This window comes from Chelonia mydas, chromosome 11, assembly GCF_015237465.2.
Source record: "Chelonia mydas isolate rCheMyd1 chromosome 11, rCheMyd1.pri.v2, whole genome shotgun sequence".
NCBI classification, from domain to species: Eukaryota; Metazoa; Chordata; order Testudines; family Cheloniidae; genus Chelonia; species Chelonia mydas.
The window spans coordinates 778,074-786,840 of record NC_051251.2 but is presented as its reverse complement, the minus strand read 5'-3'; positions in this window follow the sequence as shown (position 1 = coordinate 786,840).

Here is an 8,767-nt window from a genome sequence, read left to right as displayed (position 1 = left end):
AAGAAAGAAAGAAAGAAAGAAAGAAAGAAAGAAAGAAAGAAAGAAAGAAAGAAAGAAAGAAAGAAAGAAAGAAAGAAAGAAAGAAAAGTGAGAGTTAAAATTGGTTAAAGGAATCAAATACACACAACAGTTGCAAAGTTCTTGGTTCAGGCTTGTAGCAGTGATGGAATAAACTGCTGGCTCAAATCACGTCTCTGGTTACTTCCAAATCATTGGAAGTACCTCATTCCCTTGGTTAGATGCTCCCATTGGTATAAATCCATAATCCAGAGGCTGGAGCAGGAAAGAGGCTAGATGGAGACGTCTCCAGGGCCTTTTATAGCTTCTGCCCAGGAAAGAGAAATTTTGTTCTCCCTGTGGAGAATCACAGCCCACAAGATGGTGTCCAATCACATGAGCAAATCACCTGTCCAGGCATGACTCAGTTCTTTACAGGTAGCAGTCATTTCCCACATGCTCGACTGAATGTTCCCAGGAAGGCTCATCTGATGTGTATTGGTGTCTCCCCAGCAGTGCCGTCAACAGGGGGGCGCAAAAGGTGCAGCTGCCCCAGGGCCCGGCGATTTAAAAGGGGCTCCCGGCTGCTGCTACTGTAGTCACAGCAGTGGCCGGAGCCCCGGGCCCTTTAAATCGCTGCTGGAGCCCTGCCGCGGGCAGCACTGAAGGGTGGCTGGGGGAGGCTAGCCCCCAGCCCTGCCCCTTCTGCCTGAGGCCCTGCCCCTTCCGAGGGCCCGGAGCCAGTCTCTCCCCCTCCCCCTCCCGCTTGCCCAGGGGCCTGGCAAGCCTGACAGCAGCCCTGCTCCCAGGTCCATTGTGAGTCAAGTACTCCTTGATGGCCCATTCAGCTTGAATAGTCCCTTCACAATATGCTGTCCAAATGCTTCACTGGTGCTACTCAGAATCAACACATTGAAATACAAGTACACAGCCAAAACTCAGAGCTTCAAATACAAAAATGATACGTGAATACAAACTGCATAATCACAACCAGCAAATTACAACCTTTTCAGACATAATCAGAGTCAGGATGAGCTCTACCCTGGTGGCGAATTGTGGCAAGTTGTGGAAAAGAACTTCAGGGGCTGATCTTGTTTGCATAGGCACACCCACCCCGCCTAGCATGAGCCCACAGCTGCCCAAATGGTCACTTTGGCTGCTGTGCGGTCCCCAGTTTCTCTGTTATTGGGGCAGGAAGAATAAAGTGTGGTTACCCTGATTATGTGAATCAAGGACAGTGGAACTGTTTTATGACAGAGGGACTCGCCATCAACTAAGTAGCACTCGCTGGACAAGGGACATGGGTTCCAAAACCCAGTGAATTGAGAAAGGCTGGGGACAGGCATTTGTACCTGGTAGTATGGGCCCCTTTTTGAGGGCCAACAGCTCCTCCTCCTCCTCCTCCTCCTCCTCCTCCTCCTCCTCCTCCTGCCCTCCCCCCGGTGGAATATCAGAGCTAATTTTGATTCCATTGGGAGTCTAGTTACAGGCTGCTGAGCTGAATTCACTTTGGGCCAATGGTGCACTAGCATGGAGGCTCCCCTACTACAAGCTGAAATCACTGAATGCTGTATTAAGGTGGGGGTCTGAAGCTATGTTGGTGAGCGGCTGGTGGAGCACAGTGGTTTGTGGGACAGCTTGAGTGGCTCACAGGACTGCTGGTGGAGCAGAGTGGCTTGTGGTAAAGGCTGCAGCAGAACCCCACGGAGAGGTGGGGCAGTCAGCCTTGAACCACATAAGGTGCCTTTTAACACCCCCCCATTTCCACCCAGGTGGGGAGGTAAAACTCTGCAGATAAACTTTTGAACTCTGGGGCTGCACTGACTAGCGACAGAGGCTTTTGGGTTGTTGGACTCAAGAACCAAAGGGAAAGGACACGGCCCAATTGCTGGGGTGGGTCTTTGCTCATGGTTTGGTTTATGAATCCTAGTTGTGGTGTTTTCCCAATTTAATGCTGATGTCGTTTACCTCACGTTATTAAAGATTGTCTGCGACACCGAGACTCTGTGCTTGCGAGAGGGGAAGTATTGCCTCTTTGAGGTGCCCACGGGTGTGTGTAAGATTTTCCCAGGTCACTGGGTGGGGGCTCTAGCCAATTTTGCATTGCGTTGTTGAGAGGGAACCCCTATGTACTGAAGCTGGCCCTTGCTGCTGTCAACTCATTCTGGGTTACACATAGATACCTCACTTGACAACCTTTGTGCAAGATTTGTTGCAAATACAGAACAGTGATTGCAGTGATCTATATGTTCATATTTTAATCAGATAACATCACAAAGGGCTTCAGTGGTGTTGTGTGGCACAACCTTCGCTTGCTGCAGCATTAAGTTCCTCAGAGAAAAAGGGGCCATGAGAAACCACAGCCTTTAACATCGAACTGGGCATTCCCAGCTCTTGCCTCGGGGGCCGAGTGAGTTGCTGTGACATTGTCTAATTAATCTATGACCATCTAGATCATTATTCGCAAGAAGAAAAGGAGTACTTGTGGCACCTTAGAGACTAACCAATTTATTTGAGCATGAGCTTTCGTGAGCTACAGCTCACTTCATCGGATGCATACTGTGGAAATCGCAGAAGACATTATATACACAGACACCATGAAACAATACCTCCTCCCACCCCACTCTCCTGCTGGTAATAGCTTATCTAAAGTGATCATCAAGTTGGGCCATTTCCAGCACAAATCCAGGTTTTCTCACCCTCTGCCCTCCCACAAACAAACTCACTCTCTTGCTGGTAATAGCCCATCCAAAGTGACCACTGTCTTCACAATGCGTATGATAATCAAGGTGGGCCATTTCCTGCAGAAATCCAGGTTCTCTCACCCCCTCACCCCCCTCCAAAAACTACACACACAAACTCACTCTCCTGCTGGTAATAGCCTATCCAAAGTGACCACTCTCCTTACAACCTGCATGATCATTATTGCAAACCACTGTCACAAATCTTGTACGAAGATGGTCAAGTGAGGTGTCTATGAAAAGGTTGTAATTTGCTGGTTATGATTATGCTCTTTGTATTTATATATCATTTTGTATTTGAAGCTATGAGTTTTGGCTGTGTACCTGTATTTTAGTGGGTTTGCTTCTGAGTAGCACCAGTGAAGCACTTGGCCAGCTTATTGAGAAAGGACTATTCAGATTAAGTGCCCCATCAAGAAACACTTAAGTGACATGGACCTTGGGAGACACCAATCCACATCTGATGAGCCTTCCTGGGGATGCTCAAAGTAGCATGTGAACAATGACTGCTACTCGTAAAGAACAGAGTCATGCATGGACATGTGATTTGCCCATGTGACTCCAAACTCCAACTAGCTGCTGTAATTTTTCACAGTAGGAACAAAGGGGTGTCCTTCCACATGACAGAGGATATAAAAGGCTGTGGAAATCCCTCCATTTTGTCTTCAATCCTGCTTGTGATGTCTGGAGGGACTTGGCTACAAACTGAAGCTTTGAACCAAGGACCGAAAGACCCATCCCAGCTGTGGATGTTCTCCAGAGACTTGATTTGAACCTGCAGTTTATTCCATCACTGCTACAAGCCTGAAGCAAGAACTTTGCTATTACTGTATGGAATGGATTCCTTTAACTGATTTTAACTCATCTATATTTCTTTCCTTTTCTGAATAAACCTTTAGATTTTAGATTCTAAAGGATTGGCAACAGCATGATTTGTGGGTAAGATCTGTCCCAGGAGTTTGCCTGGGACTGGTAAGTATCCGAGTGTGTGTGTTTGCTTGCTGAGGAAGTATCTGAGTGTGTGTTTGCTGGGAGGGCAGTGAGAGAGCCTGAGTGAGTGTCTGATTGGCTGCTAGCCTGCAGGGGGCGGGCATTAGGGTGTCTGTGTGTTTGTGTCAGGGAAGCCTGGCTGTTTAAAAATAGCCAGAGCCTCGCGAACCAGCTGAGCGGCAGCGAACCAGCGGAGCAGCGGGGACAGCAGAGCAGCTCACAGCAGGAGTTTGCCTGGAGTGAGCCCAGTGAGGCTTACATCTTGCAAACGTCTCTGAGGAAGCTCATAGTAGGTAGGTGATATGGAAGGGGGGGGTTCAGCTGTTGTGACCTGCACTGGATGTGCCATGTTTGTCTTTCTTCCACAGGACAGAAGCGACTTTGTCTGTACAAAGTGCAAGCTGGTCTCCATATTGGAAGAGAAGATTGAAGGTCTGGAGCAACAGATATCGACCCTGCGTTGTATACGAGAGACTGAGGATTTTCTGGACAAAACTCAGGATAGGCTTCTAGGGGCACAAAGCTCTAAAGATATAGAGCAGGTTGCACAGAGGAGCCAAGAGGCCAGTGAAGAAGCTTGGCAACATGTGACCTCCAGAAGAGGTAAGCAGAATGTCCGGGTTCCAGTAACACAGACACAGGTAACTAACCGCTTTCATGTTCTCTCCACAGGTACCATTGCGGAGAGTGGACCAGATGATATGTCTGGGGGGAGAAAGCAGAAGGAGACTCCGCTGGTTGGAAGGCATGAGATGCGATGTCCTGAGGTTGGGGGTTCCACGACCACCACTCCCAAGAGGAGAAGGCAGGTGGTGGTGGTCGGGGACTCTCTCCTCCGGGGGACTGAGTCATCTATCTGCCGCCCTGACCGGGAAAACCGAGAAGTCTGCTGCTTGCCAGGGGCTAAGATTCGCGATGTGACGGAGAGACTGCCGAGACTCATCAAGCCCTCGGATCGCTACCCCTTCCTGCTTCTCCACGTGGGCACCAATGATACTGCCAAGAATGACCTTGAGCGGATCACTGCGGACTACGTGGCTCTGGGAAGAAGGATAAAGGAGTTGGAGGCGCAAGTGGTGTTCTCGTCCATCCTCCCCGTGGAAGGAAAAGGCCTGGGTAGGGACCGTCGAATCGTGGAAGTCAACGAATGGCTACGCAGGTGGTGTCGGAGAGAAGGCTTTGGATTCTTTGACCATGGGATGGTGTTCCATGAAGGAGGAGTGCTGGGCAGAGATGGGCTCCATCTTACAAAGAGAGGGAAGAGCATCTTTGCCAGCAGGCTGGCTAACCTAGTGAGGAGGGCTTTAAACTAGGTTCACCGGGGGAAGGAGACCAAAGCCCTGAGGTAAGTGGGAAAGCGGGATACCGGGAGGAAGCACAGGCAGGAATGTCTGTGAGGGGAGGGCTCCTGCTTCATACTGGGAATGAGGGGCGATCAACAGGTTATCTCAAGTGCTTATATACAAATGCACAAAGCCTTGGAAACAAGCAGGGAGAACTGGAGGTCCTGGTGATGTCAAGGAACTATGACGTGATTGGAATAACAGAGACTTGGTGGGATAACTCACATGACTGGAGTACAGTCATGGATGGTTATAAACTGTTCAGGAAGGACAGGCAGGGCAGAAAAGGTGGGGGAGTAGCACTGTATGTAAGGGAGCAGTATGACTGCTCAGAGCTCCGGTACGAAACTGTGGAAAAACCTGAGTGTCTCTGGATTAAGTTTAGAAGTGTGAGCAACAAGAGTGATGTAGTGGTGGGAGTCTGCTATAGACCACCGGACCAGGGGGATGAGGTGGATGAGGCTTTCTTCCGGCAACTCACGGAAGCTACTAGATCGCATGCCCTGATTCTCATGGGTGACTTTAATTTTCCTGATATCTGCTGGGAGAGCAATACAGCGGTGCATAGACAATCCAGGAAGTTTTTGGAAAGCGTAGGGGACAATTTCCTGGCGCACGTGCTAGGGGAGCCAACTAGGGGGGGCGCTTTTCTTGACCTGCTGCTCACAAACCGGGTAGAATTAGTGGGGGAAGCAAAAGTGGATGGGAATCTGGGAGGCAGTGACCATGAGTTGGTTGAGTTCAGGATCCTGACGCAGGGAAGAAAGGTAAGCAGCAGGATACGGACCCTGGACTTCAGGAAAGCAGACTTCGACTCCCTCAGGGAACAGATGGCCAGGATCCCCTGGGGGACTAACATGAAGGGGAAAGGAGTCCAGGAGAGCTGGCTGTATTTCAAGGAATCCCTGTTGAGGTTACAGGGACAAACCATCCCGATGAGTCGAAAGAATAGTAAATATGGCAGGCGACCAGCTTGGCTTAATGGTGAAATCCTAGCGGATCTTAAACATAAAAAAGAAGCTTACAAGAAGTGGAAGGTTGGACATATGACCAGGGAAGAGTATAAAAATATTGCTCGGGCATGTAGGAAAGATATCAGGAGGGCCAAATCGCACCTGGAGCTGCAGCTAGCAAGAGATGTCAAGAGTAACAAGAAGGGTTTCTTCAGGTATGTTGGCAACAAGAAGAAAGCCAAGGAAAGTGTGGGCCCCTTACTGAATGAGGGAGGCAACCTAGTGACAGAGGATGTGGAAAAAGCTAATGTACTCAATGCTTTTTTTGCCTCTGTTTTCACTAACAAGGTCAGCTCCCAGACTGCTGCGCTGGGCATCACAAAATGGGGAAGAGATGGCCAGCCCTCTGTGGAGATAGAGGTGGTTAGGGACTATTTAGAAAAGCTGGACGTGCACAAGTCCATGGGGCCGGACGAGTTGCATCCGAGAGTGCTGAAGGAATTGGCGGCTGTGATTGCAGAGCCATTGGCCATTATCTTTGAAAACTCGTGGCGAACGGGGGAAGTCCCGGATGACTGGAAAAAGGCTAATGTAGTGCCAATCTTTAAAAAAGGGAAGAAGGAGGATCCTGGGAACTACAGGCCAGTCAGCCTCACCTCAGTCCCTGGAAAAATCATGGAGCAGGTCCTCAAAGAATCAATCCTGAAGCACTTAGAGGAGAGGAAAGTGATCAGGAACAGTCAGCATGGATTCACCAAGGGAAGGTCATGCCTGACTAATCTAATCGCCTTTTATGATGAGATTACTGGTTCTGTGGATGAAGGGAAAGCAGTGGATGTATTGTTTCTTGACTTTAGCAAAGCTTTTGACACGGTCTCCCACAGTATTCTTGTCAGCAAGTTAGGGAAGTATGGGCTGGATGAATGCACTATAAGGTGGGTAGAAAGCTGGCTAGATTGTCGGGCTCAATGGGTAGTGATCAATGGCTCCATGTCTAGTTGGCAGCCGGTGTCAAGTGGAGTGCCCCAGGGGTCGGTCCTCGGGCCGGTTTTGTTCAATATCTTCATAAATGATCTGGAGGATGGTGTGGATTGCACTCTCAGCAAATTTGCGGATGATACTAAACTGGGAGGAGTGGTAGATACGCTGGAGGGGAGGGATAGGATACAGAAGGACCTAGACAAATTGGAGGTTTGGGCCAAAAGAAATCTGATGAGGTTCAATAAGGATAAGTGCAGGGTCCTACACTTAGGACGGAAGAATCCAATGCACCGCTACAGACTAGGGACCGAATGGCTAGGCAGCAGTTCTGCGGAAAAGGACCTAGGGGTGACAGTGGACGAGAAGCTGGATATGAGTCAGCAGTGTGCCCTTGTTGCCAAGAAGGCCAATGGCATTTTGGGATGTATAAGTAGGGGCATAGCGAGCAGATCGAGGGACGTGATCGTTCCCCTCTATTCGACACTGGTGAGGCCTCATCTGGAGTACTGTGTCCAGTTTTGGGCCCCACACTACAAGAAGGATGTGGATAAATTGGAGAGAGTCCAGCGAAGGGCAACAAAAATTATTAGGGGTCTAGAGCACATGACTTATGAGGAGAGGCTGAGGGAGCTGGGATTGTTTAGTCTGCAGAAGAGAAGAATGAGGGGGGATTTGATAGCTGCTTTCAGCTACCTGAAAGGGGGTTCCAAAGAGGATGGCTCTAGACTGTTCTCAGTGGTAGCAGATGACAGAACGAGGAGTAATGGTCTCAAGTTGCAATGGGGGAGGTTTAGATTGGATATTAGGAAAAACTTTTTCACTAAGAGGGTGGTGAAACACTGGAATGCGTTACCTAGGGAGGTGGTAGAATCTCCTTCCTTAGAGGTTTTTAAGGTCAGGCTTGACAAAGCCCTGGCTGGGATGATTTAACTGGGAATTGGTCCTGCTTCGAGCAGGGGGTTGGACTAGATGACCTTCTGGGGTCCCTTCCAACCCTGATATTCTATGATTCTATGATTCTATGACTTGTATATTGACCTGAGTTGTGTGGCTGGTCCTTTGGAATCAGGAGATCCTTCTATTGGATGAGACTGGTTTTCATGATCACTCATCATCCCTATAAGGAGTGCTTGTATGACTTCTTGTTAGCCAGCGGGGTGAAACAGAAGTTCTCTTTTTGGCTGGTTTGGTGCCTTAGAGGTGGAGAACCACCAGCCTGGGGCTGTGACTGCCCTCGTTCCAAGCAGTTTGTCCTGAACTAGATACTCTCAGTTGTCTCCTGCTAGGGCATGCCTTGTTACAGTTGCCTTCAGGAGTCTCCTTTCCCCTGCTGACCGAGTGATGCTGCTTTTCCACAATTTCCACAAAGCAGCATCACTTGCCCCATAACCTCAGCCGTGCAGAACACACCACCATCCACAGCCTCAGAAACAACTCCGACATCATAATCAAAAAGGCTGACAAAGGAGGTGCTGTCGTCATCATGAATAGGTCGGAATATGAACGAGAGGCTGCTAGGCAGCTCTCCAACACCACATTCTACAAGCCATTACCCTCTGATCCCACTGGGGGTTACCAAAAGAAACTACACCATCTGCTCAAGAAATTCCGAAAAAGCACAAGAACAAATCTACACAGACACACCCCTAGAACGCCAACCAGGGGTATTCTATCTGCTACCCAAGACCCATAAACCTGGATACCCCATCATCTCAGGCATTGGCACCCTGACAGCAGGATTGTTTGGCTATGTGGAGTCCCT